Raw genomic sequence first — 20,960 nt, 5'->3', positions numbered from 1 at the left:
GGATCCACATCTGCCCTTTCTGGGGTTAGTAGGAGCTAAGAAAGTCCTTTTTCCGCTTGATATGGTTTATGCTGGGTTTCTGTCCCTTGCAACAAAAGAGACTCAGAGACCCTCTTTCCATAGATCTATGTACATACAGATGGTCATCACAGCAAAATATTGGAAGCAACAAAACGACCAATAAAGGACAATGTTAAATACTACACAATGGAATATTACATGGCCATGAATTTTTTTAATTTCAAAGAAAATTTAATATGGAAAAGTACTCAGACAACATTAAGGAGAAAAGAAGGCTTCTAAATGTATGTGTATCATTCTCCTCCTATTCTTTTTTTAATGTTGGTATGCAGAGGAAAAATATACTAGAAATAAACTCAATGTCCCAAAAGTTGAATAAAAATAAAGTTTAATTTTCATAATTCTTGAATGGCAGGACTGCAATGGAGTTTTACTTTGTTTAATACTGGAATATTTTTCTAATTCTGGTACAATGAACACACCACAAAGGGAACAGTAAAATAAATTAAACACACACACACTGCCTAAGACTCAACTTAAATGTCACTTCTTCCAACCAGAATCCAATGTCTTATGATACTGAACCACTCTATTAGTAGTAGTACATTTTGTAAAGCTCATAACATATTCCGCCTTTTATTATAATTATCAATATGCTTCTCTCAGCCATTCTTTTTTTTTTTTTTTTTATATGGGCAGGCACAGGGAAACGAACCCACCCCGGTCTCCAGCACAGCAGGTGAGAACTCTACCTGCTGAGCCACTGTGGCCTGCCCCTCTCATCCATTCTTGATGCTACATTCTTTAAAAGCAGGGACTGACCCTATTTTTGCAGCACCAACGGTATCTAATATATTCAACACAGATGTTCGGTAAACATTTGTTGACTTGATAAACCCTTAAATAAACTGAAGTAAAAATAAAACAACAGTGAATATATAAATTACACTCATCAGCTGGCCATCACGATGATGAAAGGAGGAAAAAGAACTCATATTTCTTTTTAGAGATTATATCATTTAAATGAAAACAGATAGGGCTATTGTTGCTCTATATTAAGCAATTTGTTCACCTGGATAGTTAATATTCAAGTCATTAGTTCAAATTAATATTAAGGTTACCATTAAAGCACTTAACTTTTCTTCACAAATTCATAAATACATGTGCCTAATTTAGGAAACCTCTGGTTTTGCTAAATCCTGATATTTCCAAATAGCTCAGTCTATTAATAATCTTCATGTACACTAAAATCTGGTGCCAGGTTTTAAAACCAACAGCTCTGGTGGGATTATAAAGGAGGATATTAAACCCCTATGTGGTAGGTAGAGTCAGTTGTCAACTTGGCCAGTGAAGGCACCTAGTTCTTCTGCTGTGGACATAATCCAGTGGTACGTGAACCTCATCTGCTGATTACATCTGCAGTTGGCTAGGAGGCATCCTGCTGTAATGAATGATGTTTGATTTAATTGGTTGGTGCTTAAATGAGAGAGCACAAGTAGCACAGCCCAAGCAGCTCAGCATACTTCATCTCAGCACTCACAGCTCAGTCCAGGCCTTAGGAGATACAGAATGAAATCACCCCAGGGAAAGCTGCTGGAACCCAGAGGCCTGGAGAGAAGGCCAGTAGAAATCACCCTGTGCCTTCCCATGTAAGAAAGAACCTCAGTTGAAAGTTAGCTGCCTTTCCTCTGAAGAGCTAATGAAATAAATCCCCTTGTATTAAAAGCCAATCTGTCTCTGGTGTGCTGCATTCTGGCAGCTAGCAAACTAGAACACCCTAATTAATAACATCTTCACAAACCTCCTAAGCAATATCAAATGTATGGATAAGCACCCTGCCAGGCTGAAAGGAATGGCAGCCAGTATCATCATTTATCATTGAAGAAATCAAATGGCACGCTCAAGTATATTCTTGAGAATATATTCCCAACTGTCAAATGGTCAATTCCTGCAAGGTCACCTTAAAAAGAAAGGAAAATTTCCTGTGGACTTACTTAGTTCCATGATTTGTATACATTATCAGACATCTAAAGTCCTTGAAAACAATTTACCTCTCACAGTGATTTGATATGACCAGCAAATCAGTTTCCACATAATTAATTTAGTAGAAACCCATTTTCTCATAACATTAAACAGCAGATGAGAGATTAAAATCTTCCAATTAATGTATCAGTCATGGGGCTATGAATGGCAATAACAGAAAATGTGGAGAACTGTATTACGCACCCCAATCAAAGGCATGTTCTTAATTTTAGTCTGTGTTCTTGCTGGTGTGAACTATTTGTAAATTGACTTTTCTGAAAATGTTATTATTAGTTGAGGTGTGGCCAAATGAAGCAGGACGGGCCTTAACCTGTATTACTGGAGGATTTATAAAGAGAAGAAACCAGAAGCCTGATGCAAGAGAAAACCACAGAGAAGAGCCAGAATATAGAATGGAATGGAAACTTGAAGGAGCAGGCACAAGGGAAAAGGAGATTGTAGGTGATGGGAGGCAGATTCAAGCCAAGGAACCACAAAGGTTGTGACAAGCCAATTCCAGAATGCCACGGACTCTTGGAAGAAAGCACAAGCTTGATGATGTCTTGATTTTCAACTTCTCACCTCCAAAACTATGGGACAATAAATGCTTGCTGTGTAACACAACACGCTGTGTGGTATTTGTCATAGCAGCCTGGTGAGCTAACCCAAATAAGTAAATTTATTATTTAGAATACTAAATCCAGATTAGGACAGTTCCTGGAACAGGAGCAACGACGACTTGATGGCTTACTCAAGGACCCTGACTCCATCTTTCAGCTCTATCTTCCTTGTGTACTGCTTCTTCTTAGACTAGAATGAATATGGCTGCCATGGTTCCAGGCATCACATCCTATCTCATCTTTGTGTCTCTTTTAATGGGCACAGGGGAATTCTCCAGAACCTCCTTCAAAGACTTCCCAGATGATGGAGGCTTCTGGGAATGATTTTGCTCAATGACAAAAAGAGTCCAAAGAAACCTGTCCCCTTATTGATCTGGCAGCAAAGGCGTGCACATAAGAGGCTTAAAGTTGCAGCAGCTTAGCTATAATAGCTAATCAGGCTGCTGCAGTCTAATTAACCATTAGGCCACAAGCCCAAGTACAAAAAGCAATATGTCAAAGATGGCAGAGTAGAAGGACAGAAAGAACCTGGATTTGTGATGACACTGTGAGCCGAGATGCCAAATTGAAAGCCCCTTTCTCTCATCATGTGAGGCAACTAAAGGCTTTAATAGATCAAGTTGCCATTGGTCAGACATTCTGGCCCTTGCAGATAAATACATCCTAAATGTGCCTTTGAGATTTTGGGGGAAAAACACCAGTAACACGCCCAACATTATATAGATTAAAAAAAATGTATAAGAGCAGGTCTCACTGGCTTTACAACTTAAATTCTTAACTCTTGTTGACTTTCAAACCATCCCATAACTTCCTTATTGTAAAAATTAGTGTTCATTCCAAGTTTTAATTCAAATAAATCAGTATTTATTATTTATGTTTTACGGGCAGGAGAAATAAGATTTAGGAAAACATTATGTCCTGACCTGAAAAAGCTTATTATTCTGGATGAGACTATAAGGAGAATATGCAGATGATTATGTAATCAAGATATAATTCCTGTCAAAATAGAGGAACTAAAGTCCCTTCACAACCTTACACAGGTGCTACACTGGATTTTGGGATGGTATCATTCACAATGAGGGAATTCCCAATGAGTGCCTCATTTTTTATTGATTTAAAAAGCATTTATTTCCCATAATCCTTCTGCGAACTAAGAATAAAAACTCAAATTTGGATTTTAGAATCCCTATTTATTTGACCATAATCTTAAACACTTATTGCCTAATATATTTTCAAGATAAGCAGGTAATTATTTTTGGTCTTTTGATCCCAGTTTTGCTTAGGAAAGAACAGAACTTCTGTATCACTCTTAAGTAAATGGAGTCTGACCTTTTGAACAGAACAATACTCATCCACGCCTCAACACAACACACATCTTATTTCCCAAAAGCTGAATGTATTCCCTGACTGGCAGTAGGTCCAATAATTGTAAAATATTTTCCCAATAACTCTTGGTTCTTAAACGACACCAGGAAGGAATGAAAAGGTAAAAAATCCACAAATGGAATACTCACGGTACTTAGATCCAATAGAGGATTTCTATTCAGAATATATAAGGAACTCATACAACTGAAAAATAAGATGACATTGAGTACGGGCAGTATGTTGTATATCAATTTTACTCAATAAAGCTACAAAAAACCCAGATAATTAAAAAGACAAAAAATTCAACTGACGCCGCACAAAAGAAGGTGTACAAATATCTAATAAGCACATGAAAAGATACTGGACATCATTAGTCATCAAGAATATATAAAATAAGCCCACAATGAGAAACTACTACCTAACCTTACCTGAATGGCTAAAATAAAAATGACTGACAATTCCAAGTGTTGTTGAGGATTACAACAATTGGTTCTCTCATACATTGCTGTTAGAAATACAAAATGGTACAACCACTTTGGAAAGCAGATGGCAATTTCTTTAACAAGGTAAGAATACCCCACCATAAGACTCAGTAGAAGAAAACCTACTCCATACAAAGATTTGTTCTTAAACATTCATAGCAACCTTATTCATGATAGTGAAGCTGGAAACCATCTGAATGCCAAAGATGAATGGAAAAAATAAATTGTAGTATATTCAGACTTTGATATAACACTGAGCAATAGAAAGGGACAAACTTGTAAGAGGATGGAAAGGAGAAGTAGAGGGGGAGAAGAAGCAGGGTGGGGGGGGGGGAGGGAACAAAAGCAAAAACAACATAAATGATACTTAAACACATTACAGTGAAACTGCAGAATACCAAATATATTAAAGCAGTCAGAGAGAAAAGGTAGACCATTCAAAATAACAATTAGCCAGATAGCGGACATCTCAGCAACAATGATGGAACTAAAAAGCAGGTATTAATATAGAAACAATGTAGAACTGCATACATAAGTACTCTATTGTTCAAGAAAAAGGTTATTTAAAGACACACAAAAACTGAGGTTATCACCAACAGATAATTACTAATGGAACGTCTAGAAGACATATCTCAGAAGGAAACAAAGTTATCCCAGAAGCAAATTCCAATATACAAGAAAGAATGGTGAGCAAATTAAATCTATGCAGACAACTATATAAAACAATAATGATGTCCAATTTGGGGAGATGCCAAAATATTAATGGTAGCTGTTCTTGGGAGATAGAATTTCAAGTAAGTTTTACTTTTTTCTTCATGCTTTTTTTCATTGTCCGATTTTATTTTTAAAAATGAGTTTCTATCCTTTCACAATATTATTGGGCTTCAAGGATTAGGTTAAACTGCTAAATCAGAATAAAATTGAAACAAAATCAAATATCAAATTTTCAAATTTCCAGAACAGCAATTTATCAATGCTAATATTAAGTTTCTTGTAAAAACCCTAAAGCCTAATTTAAAAGGAACTTAAAGCCACAGTTCATTCATTTACTCAGTAAGTGTTGACCAAAGTTATGTTACATGGTAGGGACTCACTGCATCTGATCCTGAGTTTACAAAACAGAAAAAAAAAAAAAATCGAGTCACACCTTTTTTAATTTCATATTAAGATACCTTTATGGAAAGCATTTTGCCAAAATCTGCACATGAAGTCACTTTTGTGATAGGGAATATCATACTGTAAAGATGAAAAATACTTTCACTTAGAAGTTAAAGGCTATCTAGTTTACCCTGGGGCTCTATTTTTGAAATTTTACATGTGAAATTAAGGGTAATTGATGAACACATACTGTAATTTGCAAATCTTGCAGTTTGTAATTCCCATCCCCCGTTAAAATAAGAAAACTACAGTTCTATCTGAAAAATCATGGGCAGAAAGACAAAAGGAACCTCCACTCAGTCTTTGCCTCATTGTACTGATGGCCCACACCTCACAAGTATCAAATGCTCAGGCCACGGTATTTTAATAATGTATCAACTGCCCACTTTTGGTAAAGCTCAAAGTATCCACTTAGCCACAACACTGTTGACTGATTTAAAACAGTTCAGGAGCCAGAATATAAGAAGTCAGTTTCTCCAGTTTAAGATAAACATTTTTCTGGGAGCTTCTTGATTAAAAACAAAAGCTGCATGTAGCATAAAAGGACTGGAGAAGTCAGTATCTCAGGTAATTTGAATGGAAACCCTTTGGCTCTGATCATCTTGGACATGTGGAAGTGGTTAAGGAGGGAGCAGCCATGAATGAAGCCATCAGAGAGGCAGGGCAAGGGGACTCCAATCAGTTAACCACTCAGCATAACCAGCTTAAAAAAAAAAAAAGGCAAGAAAAGGTCGCTCATCTACCATTTAGCATTCAATAGCCTCGCTTGGAGAGCCCTCCTCTTAATCAGTGCACCAAACAATAGAAGAGAGACAACCACAGGAAGCCAAATTCCCACTCTCTCCCTCTCTGGGCACGTGATAAGCAACACAGGATTACCTGTGCACCAAAGGTAGAACAGACTTAAATGACTTTATAGGATTATCTGAGTGGCTCTTTATCAGTAGTGTCTTCAGTTGGAGGCGAAAATACATTTCTCAAAAAAAAATACTAACCAGTTCTGTGTAAGCAAGTCCAGTTACAGAGAGTATGTTTAAAATACCCAGCTTCACCATGTTATCAAAACACTAGGCAAGTACTTTCAAATCCATAAAATTTCCCCTCAACTCTGGGAAAATCACAGCGCCATTTTTCTTTGAAGTATTTAGCATGGAAAATCCAGGCTCTGGTCTTTTCTCTGGTATTCTTTAACTTTCTCCAGGATGGAAACACTTTTCTTTTTGGATGTTAGTCACAAGCATTTTCTCAGGATATATATATTTGCAAATGAATTAAACTCTTATCTGCTGTATAATGAATAAACAAACCCTTTCAATGCTATAATTCTTATCTTCTAGAAGTCATTATTTCCTTGGACAATTTATTTAATGAGAAGTAAAACAAACAAAAATATTCATCCAGCTTCCTTTCTGTCTCAAGGTAATTATGAGATAGGTACAACAACCCAGCAAGAAAGTAGTCTAGGATGGATAATTTTAAAGCCCTCTTTTTGGTAAAATGGGCCATAGAGTAGCATTCATATTCTATAATGCCCAAAAAATGAAATCTCTATAAAAATTTGAGGAAGATTATTTATATGAAAAGGAGTATTATACACTTAATAACAGAACTCCTTCTCAATGAAAAACCACACTCCAAGTCACAGGGGGGCAGTGATGTAGTCTGCTGCCCTACAAGGTACAACTACATTGACACCAAGTATAAATTTCCCAGTGCACTTAAAGAAAAAAATAATCCAAGTTGGAGACTGTAGCAGGCTCTGGGCTAGGAAGGCATCTACTCACTAGCTACACCAACAACTCCCCCAGTAAATCCAATGCAGCCCAGTAACATGTCTATTTACTTTACCCAGAAGCAGATTTATTAGCCATACATTCTAAAAACACCAACGTTTTGCTTGGAGTACCTCCAATATTGGTGCCTTGCTGCAGAACGATGCTGCAGGAATATCAAGTGAGCCAATGGATGCTGTACCCCAGACACCAAGCAAATCAGAAAACCATCAGAAGCCAGCCTACCCAGAGACCAACCCATCCGAGAGGCTGGGGTGAACTCTATGGAATTAGGGAAGAAAGCCAGAGGGGAAACACTTCAGAAGATTCCTGCCAGATCCTAACAATGAAGACTATTTTTTTTAAAGCAACTCCCCCAAAGCTCTTAGGACCAAAAAGACTGTGCTTTCTCCTATCTGTTGTTATAATGAATAAGAAAAGCAAGACAATGCCAGAAGGATGTTCTGAAATGGGCTTGGCAAGTCACCACGTGCAGAGAGCACATTCAATACAACCCAACGCCAGGCCCGGGATCAGCTCTCGGAACCAGCTGCCTGCTGGATGGAGGAATTGGGGGGGTCACAGAGGCCACGGCTAGGGAAATGTGGAGGAAAAGGAGCTGAACCTGGAGTTCACTGCAGCAGCCGCCGCCCAGCCGGTTAAATTTGGGAAACTAACAAGGAGATCTACATTAACAACAATAATAAAATGAAACAGCCAGAGGCCACCCCGGTACTCTAAAGAGCTCGGAGAGACAGAGAGGCCGGGGCTGCTAAACTGTTCCAGATGAGAAGCAATTTCTCCCCACATCTTAACAAGCTGGTCTGAGACCAGGATCCCCCGTTTCTTTGTAAGTCTCACTTTCCTCATTTCGGGGGAACCTGCAGACTCCGACAGCCAGTGGGCTCCCACTGTTATAAATGGAGCTCACACTCAATATAGGGAAGTCATAATCGAAATCAAACACACACTCAGGGATCCAGCCAGATTGCACGTCTAAAGTTTCCGGAACTTAAATCGTAAAACCACAATCAGAGTTGTTGTTTTGTTGCTCACCGCAAAAAAATCTGCGTCCTTGCTTTTAAAAAGAAAAAAAAAAAAAACTTTCTTCTCTATAAAGAAAGGCGGTAAAGATAAAATCTAACTTGGATAGAAGGTGTGTTCCTCTTTGTCTCACAGATCCGAGGCCGATCGGGGGACCCGCTGCCCTGCACAGGGGAGCTGCGGGGCCCTGGAAGTGCGGTGGCGCCGGCCACCGGCCTCAGGGGCCCAGATTGTAATCCGAGGTCCAACCGCAGTGTCTGGCGCCGTCGGCGAGACCGGGTGGGATAGAAGGAAGCAGGGGGAGGGGAGCTGTGGGGGAGGGGAGGGAGTGTGGGAGGGGAAAGGTACGGAGCCCAGAGGGAGGTCAGCGGAGGCGGGAGGTGAGAGGCAGTGGATGGTGGCAAAGGGCAGAGCGGGATCCCGGAGGTTGCGAGCTCCCTGCCATTGTTGCCGCCGCAGCGCGCTGCCCTGCCCGCGAACCTCGCGCTTCAGCAAAAGCTCCATCCCACCCACTACCTCCCCTCCCCTCCCCTCCCCGGGACACACGCGGGGCCGGGCACCCACCTCCACCCTCCACTCCTGCCTCCCTTGCACACGCGGCGCCCTGACTCTCACAAGTTGCTGCACACACCCACACACACACACAGACACCCAGACCCGCGCAGTCCAGGACCCTGGCCCGGGCCCCCACCCTCCCCGCGTTCATTGTTCGCGGCGCAGCTCCTACCTCCACGGCGGCGGCTCCCGGGAGGCTCTGGCTCCGACTCCCGGCCTCCGGGCTTAGCAGCTCCTGAGCCCCGGGGCTGCTGAGGGCCGCAGCGGCTCCGGGCCGGGGCTGGGGCTGGGGCGCTCTGCTGCTACTACCCGCGGGCGGCGGCTGCAGCTCGCCTCCTCCGCACGCAGGGGAAGCTGGCAGTGGCCGGCAGAGGTCCGAGCCATCAAAGGTGGCGCGGGGAGGAGGGGAGGGCGGAGCAGGCGGCGGACTCGAAGGAGGCGGGTTGGGTGGGGATCAGGCTCAGGGTCGCCATGTCCGGCTCGACCAGGGCGAACACCCTTTGCACGGGGACGGACGGCGCAAAGCGGGCGGGGGCTGTGTCCCCGCCGGGCACCCAAGCCGAGAGCCTGCCGCGGCGGTGCCGGCGCCGGACCCGCCGTCTCCCCGGCCAGCCAGCGGGAAGTGCAGGCGGCGGCGGCCCAGCCCCTCCCAGCCCTGAGCCGGCCCCTAGTCTGGGGGGGGGGCGGGGGTGGAGTCCGGGGAAAGCGAAATCCCAGAGAGCGGCAGCGGGGACGGCAGGAGAGCCACAGCCCCCTCCAGCGTTCAGGACAGCGACGTGCGCACCAGCACGCCCCGCCTGCCCCCGCCCCTGAGGCTGGCCGCGCTGGGCAGGTGCCGGGAGGTGCAGCCCTTGGGGGTGGGGGAGTGGGGGGGGAGGGGCTGCATCCTGCTCCTTCCAGGGCGCCCCTGCCCCACCCAGACGCTCTCACCGCTAATCTTTACCTTACTTTGTGGCACGGCCAGAACAGGTCCCCGCGCTGCGCGGCTGAACAGAGCGCGGGAAGCACTGGGGAGCACACTGCGCCACCCGGGAGAAGCAAATCCTGCTGCTGGCGTTCAAAGCTAAATAAGGAGAGCGGCGGACTTGTATACAGGTAAAACCAAGAACATCTGGAGGGCGACCAGTGGCGTGGACTTGGCGAGTTGCTCCTCTGAGATCATGCAAGGGCGTGCCCCACGTGTGTGCCCACCTGGGGTTTCACCTGCTGTGTTGTATGGGGAGTGGCGCTTTGCAGGGAACCAGGAAGGAACCTCCTCCCCCAGGACCACACGCGGTGGCTTCCGGACACCACCGTGGGGTGCGAGGGCCTTCATCCCAGAGGGGCATTTGCCACCTCCGCACCCGGCTGCACTACAGCTCGGCGTCCTCACCCAGACCCCACTTCCCAGCCTGGGCGACAAGAAATGCCCCATAAGGAAAGATGTGGTGGAAGAGGTTGGGAGCTGGTTTGCAGATTCCTGCTTGCCTTCTAGGCTTCTAGAACTTGATGGAAAATGGGAGCAAGATGCAGGACTGAGGAGCTGGGGTGGTAGAGTGGGGAGCAGACCCTGGGAGCTGCCGCATTACCTTCTCCTGCATGAGCCCCTGGTGGCGCCCTTTCTTCTGGTCCCTATAAACTCCTCTCGGTGTCACCGGAAAAGCTCTTCGGCTGCAGCAGGTCAGAAACAAAGCAACCGTCCACCAAATTCCCAAATCCCAGAGCCTAGTGCGTTACTGCCTCTAGAGGTCTCTGACTCCAAACCGAGTCATTTCACACCTCAGAGAAGTTCACAGACCTCAGGCCCACAGGGCAGGTTTCACCCATGAGGCCCCAACTGAACTAAAAAGAATGACAGGAGCTGAGCAGGGGACAAAGGGTCAGAGGTGGGGTACAACAACAGCTGTGGGAACAGGGTTGAGACGAGAACAGGCTGCATTAGAGGTACTCAAGGTACTTTTAGTATAACTAGTGCCAGTTGTTTCTGAAAAGAAGTAGAGATTTGTTTTGAGTGTGAGGTACTGAACTGTATGTCTTTAACACCGGCAATTTGGTGAAGGTGGAAGAACTGGCAATATGGACTTAAGACCTAAAAAGGAAAAGGTAGCTTGTGGTTGAAGAGAAGAAATAGTGGGTTTGAGGCTTGAATCCATAACCAACAACAAGCCTGGGGGCAGGGCTTGAGGGTCTGAATTTCTAACAGCCCCCTCGCCCTCTCAGGTGATGTGGTTTTCCCTGGTCTGGGAACCACACCCATGTTTATGCATTATAACGTTTAAAAAAAAAAGGTAGAAATCACAGTAAAGCAGCACTTAGTCACTCTTGTTCCAAGACATTTTCTACATGTTGGAGTATTCCCTTCATCTTTTAAGTCCGCAACAGTGTTTTGCTCTTAATATATGATCTTTATATATAAAAGCACAACTTCTTATGCTGTTTTCTTAACATAAATTGCCAGCATTTTTGAGGGAAGGTAAGTCTCTTAAAACAGAGGCCATCTGAGGGGGTTTGTAGACTGAGGGAAGGAGCCTTTGGGGAAAGAATTGGTATTACAGAAGAGGGCTAGTTTTGGGTAGCCAGGAGAGGCTGGAAGGAAAGGGATAGAGAGCTAGCCTCCTGGGTTTCTTTCTAGCTCTCATTAGCATTCTGTGATTTGTTCTTAATACAATCGAAAGCAGTTTTTAAAATCCTGTATCAGTGAAACCAGTGTACCTGGCCTGGAAAATCCACATTCTGGGTAATCAACCCCTGAAAAACTGCATTTGTTTGTGCCTAAAGGTCCAGAATATAAAAATTTATAATTACCTGGGTCTCCTTTTTACCCCTGTGCCATGAAATAGGGTAATTTAGGTTTTTTTCTCTCAATTAAGTAGTCACCCTGTTCTTAACCTCATTTTATTAAGTTTAACTAGATTTTTAAATTACAAAATAAATGTATGCACATAGTTCAGTAAAATCAAATGGTGTAGGAGGATATTAAGTAAAACATAATAGGGACACTTTCCCACATCCCCAAGCTTACTTCTCAGAGATAATTTTCCCAAAAGTTTTCACAGTCTTTCAGAAATTGTCTAGGATTATACAAAAGTGTATATTTAAATATCTCATACTAAAGAGATCACCTGCCACAATAAAATAGAAATTTTTATTCCATAGTTATCACCCGCTCCTCAACAACACATCACTCACAGCAGCTTTCTGTGGGAGGGTCATTTCTGGATTAGGGAAATGCCATCTCTGGACATGGCACGGTCAGTAACATGAGGAAGCTTATAATAAAAGCCAAGGCAGAGGAAAGAGGATTGACCCATAGCACCTGTGGCGGGCAGCTTCTGACATGGTGCCTCGCATGGACATTCTTGTAACCATCATGCCTTGAGTGTGAGCTGGACCTAGTGACCCACTTGGAATGAAGAGACTACAGCAGATGTGAAGGGATGGCATGTCCACGGTCAGTTTACAAACTACTGTGACCTGGTCTTGCTAGTACTCTTTCTTAATAGAACGCTCTTTTACCCCCTCACTTGTTTCCCTACAAGTTTCCAGGTTGTGAGGTGTTCTATGGGGAGGCCCATGTGACAAGGAGCAGAGGGCAGCCTTGGGCCAGCAGCTCCGAGGAACCGAGGACTCAGTCCACCAACCCTCAAAGCACTGAATCTTGCCTACAATCACTTCACTAAGTCAAGTCTTGAGCTTACCTCAGCTTTGTGAGAGACATAGAGCTGGGACATCCTGCTAAGCTGCTCCTAGATTGCAGCATTGTGAGAAGATAAATATTGTTGATCTAAGCCACTAGGAGTTTGGAGTAATTTGTTAGGCGGTAGTAAATTAGTTTACTAATACAGCATAATATGGTAGAGTAGTACTACTAGAAGAAGCAGGTTCAAACTCATGTCAATAGGAAAAATAGGAATTCCCGATAGGGTGGGTAGGCAATAAAATCTTGGAGTTTTGAGCTGTGTCTAATCTCACCTTCTTTAGGAGAAAAGAAAAGCAGCCCAGGGTGGAGATTCCCATTCTTTCTGGAGCCCTACTGCCCATGGGACCAGAGTTGACCCATTCCTTTAATGGAACCAGCAGAAAACTGAGCTGCAGAGAAAGCAACTGGCATGAAGTGGACACCTGAAGATGCAGAACTTTCAAGATACTAGAAGAGAAGTGGAAACCAGAACTTGAGCCTTCTGCAGAAAAGGTTCTAGACCTCAAAAGGGAAGGGGCAGCACTGGGGGTGATAGAAACCTGATAGAGAAAAGCTTAAGGAGAGAGAGAAGGAAGGTAGAGATTAAGGATCTCGGGAATATCCATGAGGGACAAAAGATATTTGCATATTAAATTTTGGTAGATGTTACCAAATTACCCACCGAAGACACTGCAGTAATTTATCTTTCCACATGGCCACAAGTTTGTTGACACTTCTCCCATTGAGAGGTACAGTCTATGTTCCTTCCCTTTGATTCTGGGCAAGCTGTGACTCTTGAAATCAATAGGCTACCATGGAAGTGATGCTATGTGATTTCTGTCGCTAAGTATTAAAAAGCCATTCAGCTTCTAGCTATGCTGCATGCCCTTGCTCTTGGAGCAAGTTCGAAGTTCAAGTTCAAAAACTGATCGTGCTCCGATTTTTATTAGAATTGCTTTGAAATTTGTAACCCTCAACTTCAACTCCTTCTAGTGTTTCTTGTTTTCTACTTACAATAATAGCTAAAACATATTGAGCAATTAATACTTTAATAAATATTAACTCATTTCACTACCCCTCAATCCTATGAAGTAGGAATGATATAATCATCCCCATTTTACAAGTGAGAAAGCTAAGGGACAGAGAGGTTAAGTAATTTGCCCAGGTCACACAGCTAGTAGATGGCAGAGAGGGGAATTCGAACTCAGGTAGTCAGGATTCAGAGGCCAGGCTGTTGTGCTTCTATATTCATATCTAGGACAGCTGAAGAAAAGTATAAACATATATACTTCTTTAAGGATAGAAAATAGAGTAAGATTAAAAGTAAGGACATTTAGGTTATCTTTTTCTACCTTCCACTTTTAAAAGAGAAATTTAGGAGAAAACCAGAGCAAGGTGACGATTTTGAATCTTGTTTGTGTTCTTGCCTTTTGATCCCCAGGGAATGAAGTGGCACATACGGGGAAGATTTGTCATTTATTGATAGATACTTACAGTAGCTTCATTGTTTAAAAATGCATTAAGAGTTGAAGTAGGAATGTGGGGGGAAATATATTTATGTATGTGTATGTCCATAATCAAAATAGCAAATCTCCTTGGGCTAATTATCTCAGGTATGAGGTTCCATGCAAAAGAACTCTAATGTTTATAAATCTTTGAAAGCAGTCCAAATGTGTTTGCATGATTATTCCCTTCTTTAAATCAGATGTACATACATTTTAAGGCAAAAAAGAAAAAAAGTTCCTCACGCACACTATTGCTGCTGCCAATACAGGATCCTTAAGTCTAAGGCATTTTGGAGGAGAGTCGAAGAAAATGCTAAAAAAAAAAAAAAAAAAAAAGTAATCACTCTCTCCTTCCTGAGTAGGATAAGGGAGAGCTAGTCAGCTTGGCGTACATCTCTGAGCTTAACTCCTGTCTTCCACGTGACAGTCTACTCTACAATTCTTGACTAAGGGAAGTCAGTTCTCTTAACCCCCAAATTACCAGCAACTCTGAGAAGAAAATTTTTTGGTAAAGTGGGGCTTTGAGCAGCTTCTTTATCCTATTATATCAGTTCAAGAACACTTAACTACAACTCTTAATCCTTGAAAATAAAGTGGATCCTAAATAAAACCACACCTTTTTCCTAAACAGCAAGATTTTCCTTTTCCCAACAAGAGGGGAACCTGGGCTTCTGACCCATTAGTAAAGGGGTTGAAGGTGGACAAATGTATGGTAAGCTGGTACTTGGTTGAATTATTCCTTTTTGTCTCATCCATACAGATTGTGAATAGTAGGGAAAGGATCAATTAAAGGCATATCATATATGAAATACCTTTTAACAAATTTAAATCCCTGTTATACATTCAAAAAATAACCTAAATAAATGTGCAATGTCTAATAAAAAATTGTCTCTGAATATTTCTATTTTAACTCAGTAACTGGAATGAGGAGTAACCAAGAGAAATGTGCTGGAATTGTAGTAATCTGGAGTCAATTAAGTACTTCACAGTAGTTACGCAATACTGAAAAAGAGTCTTGAGATAAAAATTTTCCTTTCCTGGACATGCTTAAAAATAGAGTAGATATCTGTGTATTTGTAGTGGTTTTCCAGGATTGCCCCATAAATCAGGATACTTTAAAAAATGTTAACAGCAATGAGAAAAATGGACAAAAGATTTAAACAGATCCTTCACAAAAGAAGATACATGAATAGCCAATGATTAAAGTGCTCATTATCAGTCATGGAAAAGTTAATTTAAACTACAGTGAGACATCACTACATAACCACTAGAATTGCTAAATCTAAAAAGACTGCCAACACTGAAGCTTGGTGAAGATGTGGGGCAACCAAAATTCAGACACTGCTGGTAAGATTGTGAAATGCTACAACTACTTTGGGAAAAGCTCTATAGTTTCCTATAAAATTAAACACACTGACATATTACCAAGAAATTCCACTTCTAGGTGTTTAGCCAAGAAAAATGAAAATATATGCACACCAAAAAGCCTGTAGAAGAATGTACATAGAAGCTGTATTCATAAAGCTTAAAAAAAATGGGGTTGGAGGGTCCCCAGCTGTTCAGCAACAGGAGAATGGAGAAGTAAGCTGTGGTATATGTATAAAAGGCTACAATATTTGAATGTCAAAAACATTGTGCTCAGGTGAAAGGAACATGACACATAAAAATGTACATATTGCATCATTCCATTTATATCAAGTTCTGTAATAGATAAAACAAATATGTGGGGTTAAAATCAGAATGGAGTTATCAAAGTGGCTGGGAAGTAGGGATTGACTGGGAGGAGGGTACAGGAGAGAAGGTTCTGGAGTGACACTCACGTTCCTTATCTTGACGGGTTTGGATTGTACAAGTGCATTTGTCAGAACTTCATAAATAGACAGTTAAGATTTGTGCACTTTATTGTAAACTATTTCAAAAGAAACTAAAGAAATATTGAACTCTAGTTAAAGATATGCATGTTGAAGTAGTAGAGGGAGCATACTTAAGGTCTGGCAGTTTCTTAAAAGTTAAACATACCCTTGCTATCAATTTCCTAGGGCTGCTGTAACAAAGTACCACAAACTGGATAACTTAAAACAACATAAATGTATCATCTCTCAGTTCTAGAGGCTACAAGTGTGAAATCTGTGGGAGAGGAGCCTGCTTGCCTCTCCCTAGGTTCTGGCAGTCATCCAACAATCCTTGGGCTTGAGTCTCTGCCTTGTCATCACATGGCAGTCTCCCTACATCCTCATCTGTGTCTCTCTCCTTATAAGTACACCAGTTCTACCGGATTAAGACCCACCCTAATCTACCTTCAAAAGACCCTCTTTCTAAAGAGGGTCACATTCTGATGTACTGGGAGCTAGGACATCAACTTTGGAGTACATAATGCAATTCCTAACACCAAATATGGTAACTTACCAAATATGGTAATAACCCAGAAATTCCACATGTAATTTTCCTGGCAAAATCCTGGAAATAATTTCACATTTCCTTTTTTTTTTTTTTTAACCTCTGCATGGAATTCCACGATATGGATGCACCATAATTGACTGTCAAAATTACTCATTGGGCAGGCAATGGTGGTTAAGGGTGGGCAATGGTGGCTCAGTGGCAGAGTTCTCGCCTGCTGTACTGGAGGCCTGGGTTCAATTCCCAGTGCCTGCCCATGAAAAAAAAAATTACTTATTGATGTTTCTGTGAACTCTTTCTTATCTGGTATTATACATAATGGTGCTGTGAATAACATCCATATCATTTTGCACGTGCATGAAAATAACCGTAGGATAAATTCTGAGAAACCGAGTTACTGGGTCAAAGGATTATGCATGTATATTTTTGATAGACGTGAAATTGCCCTCCTTATGGGGTTGCTGCAACTTAACACTTACACCAGCAATGTATGAGAGCTCCTCTTTCCCCACTGCCATTCCATAAAGTCCTTTATCCCATTTTAAGATTTTTGACAATCTGATAGGTTTAAAATATCTCAATACAATTTGATTTGCTTTTCTTTCTTGTTACTTGTGAACTTGTGTGCCTTTTTCTATGTTTAGGATTTTTTTTGTGGTTCCTTTCCTGTAAATGTTCACTATCTCCTTTGTGGACTCCTGGCAGCATAGAAGAAGGATAAAATCTCTTAAGGGCACATGGCTTCAGCCTATAAACTTGATTCAATTTAGCACTTCTTCTGCCCTTGGGGAGAAATGAGGAGGTGGGTGAACAGATGCACAGAAAGAGGGGTGCAAGTCCTCCACCCTTGATAAAAGGGACTCATTATTGAATGCCCCACAGGGTCATTATAGATGATTTCTATTCATTGTCATTAAGAACTAAATGCCTGCTATGGGCAAAGCACATCCTATAGTTGAGAAATGCAAGAATGGAGCAATTAGGACGTACAGTTCAAAATTACATGATAATTGTAGAAGTCTTTCTAACAACATTGCTCTATATTTTTCATAGATATTGATGTACAATTATACCATCATTAGCCATAATCAAACTGTCATTTCATAGATTTTGCACTTCCCTTGAATTAAGCTATTTTAAACCAAGCTAATTATCCAAAACATTCTATGACGTATTCTATGAAGTTATATGTCTACATAGGCCACTTTAGCCCTATTTGGAATTCTTTTCTACCCTTTAAAAGTACAGAAATTTCTGGTTTACTCTATTTTACCAAAGCCTTTTGTGACTTGAAAACTTTCTATATGTCTATTTCTAATTATGTTTGGTCTCTTTCTGTGTAAACTAGAAAGCCTAATAAGAACTTTCTGATAGCATCTAGTCAATTCCCCAGATTCCTAGCTTTTTAGACAATTCCAATCTTTCCTACTTCTAAAGCATTTCCAAGAAAAGACCTTTCATTTTCTCAGCAATTCTCCCATTCTAGAGTTTATGACCTAGACACCGAAGTAACTTTCCACCACCTATCACCTTAAAATTATCTCATTGACTGTCTTAATATAAATTTGATGATTACACCTAAACTTTTCTTGAATTTTTACAAATTTGTCATTGAAACTGGTTCATATTACAAATCAACTTGTAATGGATGTTGCCTTTTTCCCTTGTTGGAAACTCCATATATATGTTAAATAAACCAGTTTCCAAAATCAGTGTGCAAAAAAAAAAAAATCACTTAAATTCTATCGCAAGCCTCATCCCACCTGGCAGGAAAAACCTCAATTGCAGTCATTGGGGAGCTCATTTCACCTCCCCCTTGTGCACCTCTACAGGTGAGTAGAAGTCCCAGCATCTCATGCAGCATTAAGATGCTGGGGAGAGGGTGGGCTATGGTGGCTCAGCAGGTAAGAGTGCTTGCCTCCCGGTGCCTGCCCAATGTTTGAAAAAAAAAAAAAAAAATGCTGGGGAGACCTTCTAGAGATCACATCACCGTCCTGAGCTGTGAGTCCAGTCAGCGCAGCCCGGGAATGCAGGCAAGGCCCGGGGCACAGGGAAGGCACTGCCTCTGCTGTCTGCAAGATGGCAAGCTCTCTTTCTTTCCCTTTGAGCTTGTAGAAATTCCTTCTCTTCTCTTGTTTCCTTCAAAAGTACGATTTCCCCCGTTACCACACAACATCTCATACGATTGAGTGTGGGCTTTTGGAAATTTGAATGTATCAAAAAACCTTTCCATCCCCATTTATTTATTTTTTAGACACGAGTTGAGAACATACCACTGTCAGAATCTGTGCTAGACCTTTGTCCATTGAGGGATTGACAGTGCAGCAAGGAAGGCGGGTTAGTTCATAGCAAGTACAAGAACTGAAGTAAGGGCAATATAAAAATGAGTACTGAGATTTGGAAGGAAAGTCCAACCCAGACTGAGTAGGCAAAAGGAGCCTTTTAGGAAGAAATGACACTAAGCAGGGACCTGAGGAAGAAATAAACAGTCAAACTCAACAGGCTCCAAGCAGGTTTGATTACAAAACTGCTCTTTAATCCTCCTTGCTCCAATATTTGTTAAATTCGTTAATTACACTTAGAGGTATTTCAACCCCTGCTCACAAATGTCTCTGAGAACATTTAAGTTTAGGAGGCTCCTTTTCTCTGTCCCAGGGAAGCTTTTCAGTTATTTTAGAATACAAAACAACAATTTTCTTTAAATTGCCTTTTAACCACATTTGATGGTACATCAAAGTTTGTCCTTTCTCTTCTAAGATTGAAAGATAATCTACCTAGAATGAGAATTTTTTTTCTTAAAAATATGGTATGCTTCACAAATTTGCATATCATCCTTGCGCAGGGGCCATGCTAACCTTCTCTGTGCTGTTCCACTTTTAGTATATGTGCTGCCCAAGTGAGCACTAGAATGAGAAATTTTTTGTAGAGGGGACTCATTATGAGATAGAACCAAACTCCTCTGATTATCTGCCTTACTCTTACCTAAACCCTGGAAAATCTGATTCAAAGTCCATTGATTGATGGAAGTTACAATATTGATAAAGTTCATCTGGTCACTTAATTTGGTTATTTTACATTGACAGATAAATTGAATCTTCTACATTGTCCTAAACCCCAGATAATTACAGAATTGATTTGGGGAAAAAAAATTTATAATGTAACTCAGGAGGCGCAGTGTTAGGGGGAAAAAGACAAATGCTCTTAGCAAAATAAAGCCACCGTATTTTTAGCAAAACTTGAATCAAAGATATGTTAATACAAGGAATGTGAATCTCTCAAACAGGCCAGATGGAGAGCAGGGGGTGGAAGGAGAGTCTGCAAGGGAAATGATTCCTGCAGTGGGAGGAGGGGCCTGGTTGTAGATGACTTGGAGGTAACCAGTGAAAGCCTGGGGTAGACACTCTGTGTCCCGACTTCTTCCCCAACCCGCCCAAACCAGGAGCAAGCTTACCTTTCTCCCTGAGTAGAGAGACCAAGACGCTAGATCAGACTCACTCCTCCTCACTTTGAAGGCTTCGTAAGTGAGGCAGAGGGAATAGCCATTGAATAATGTCTGGGACTTTAAAATGTATAAGATGTAAGACAGACTTAAAGGGCCCGGAACTTATTTATTTCCACTGAGAGGTTTAGTAGGTCCTGAGGGAAAAGACCGGGAAGAGGGAACGAGTATAACCGAGAAAGAAGGGCTCAAAGGGGACGGCCAAAGGAAGTGAAGGCAAAGAGGAAATTTTTAGGGAACAAAATTGGGAGGAGGCCCAAGGGACAGCATGTGAATGAGACAGGTTGCTGGCAGCCTAGACTGAAAACCTCAGCTCTTCTGAGGAGGAGATAATAGGACCTGATACTAGTACCCAATTCTACCTCCACACCTCCCTCGAATTCCCCATACATTTGGGGAGTTGAATAAAAAAACATTTAAGATTTCTTCGGAATCCAATGAGTTCCCTTTGGAGAAAGGCAGGGGAGGTGTTATATGGAGTAGATAGAGAACAGGGGCTGGAGCCAAGAAGTGGAAGAGCCAACATCGTGGACTGCTGGACAGTGAGGAACCCCTATCTACATGATAGAGACCCACCTGAAGAAATCTGTAAGTCCATCATCTCCTCAGCTAGAGGCAGAAAAGGGCTGGGGTCATAGGACATGAGGACCCAGAGCTGAAGGGGGACAGAAAAAATAGTGACTTATAAGGCTTTGACTTCTACTTATAGACTTTGGAAGCCATGGGAGAGTTGTAAGCAGAGAGTTGTAACAGGAGATTTCTGGTTGATGTGTTGAGAATTGACAGCAGGAGCAAGGTTGGAAGGAGGAGTCCAGGTAACAGGTGACAGAGGCTTGGCACAAGGCATCAGTAACAAAGGTGG

At 41.9% G+C, this 20,960-nt stretch overlaps 1 protein-coding gene and 1 non-coding gene across 4 annotated transcripts in view; both read right to left on the bottom strand.

Annotated features, from left to right (window-relative positions):
- FARP1 (FERM, ARH/RhoGEF and pleckstrin domain protein 1) overlaps positions 1 to 10,725 on the bottom strand; it is a 356,780-nt gene extending 346,055 nt beyond the window's left edge. The window contains exon 1 of one of the 3 annotated variants that reach the window (XM_077158563.1): positions 10,608 to 10,725. The gene's annotated coding sequence lies outside the window, so the exon portion shown is untranslated. Of the gene's footprint in view, positions 1 to 9,211; positions 9,663 to 9,982; positions 10,237 to 10,607 lie in introns of those variants that run through there. The other 2 variants (XM_077158564.1, XM_077158560.1) reach the window with 2 other exon arrangements.
- An 8,671-nt stretch (positions 10,726 to 19,396) lies between these two features.
- On the bottom strand, positions 19,397 to 19,503 carry LOC143681810 (U6 spliceosomal RNA). The gene has a single exon (XR_013174868.1). It is a non-coding gene; the product is annotated as a U6 spliceosomal RNA (small nuclear RNA).
- Between the last annotated feature and the right edge of the window lie 1,457 nt (positions 19,504 to 20,960).

The sequence above is a fragment of the Tamandua tetradactyla genome, chromosome 4 (assembly GCF_023851605.1).
Source record: "Tamandua tetradactyla isolate mTamTet1 chromosome 4, mTamTet1.pri, whole genome shotgun sequence".
NCBI lineage: Eukaryota > Metazoa > Chordata > Mammalia > Pilosa > Myrmecophagidae > Tamandua > Tamandua tetradactyla.
This window is presented reverse-complemented; position numbering and strand designations above follow the sequence as displayed.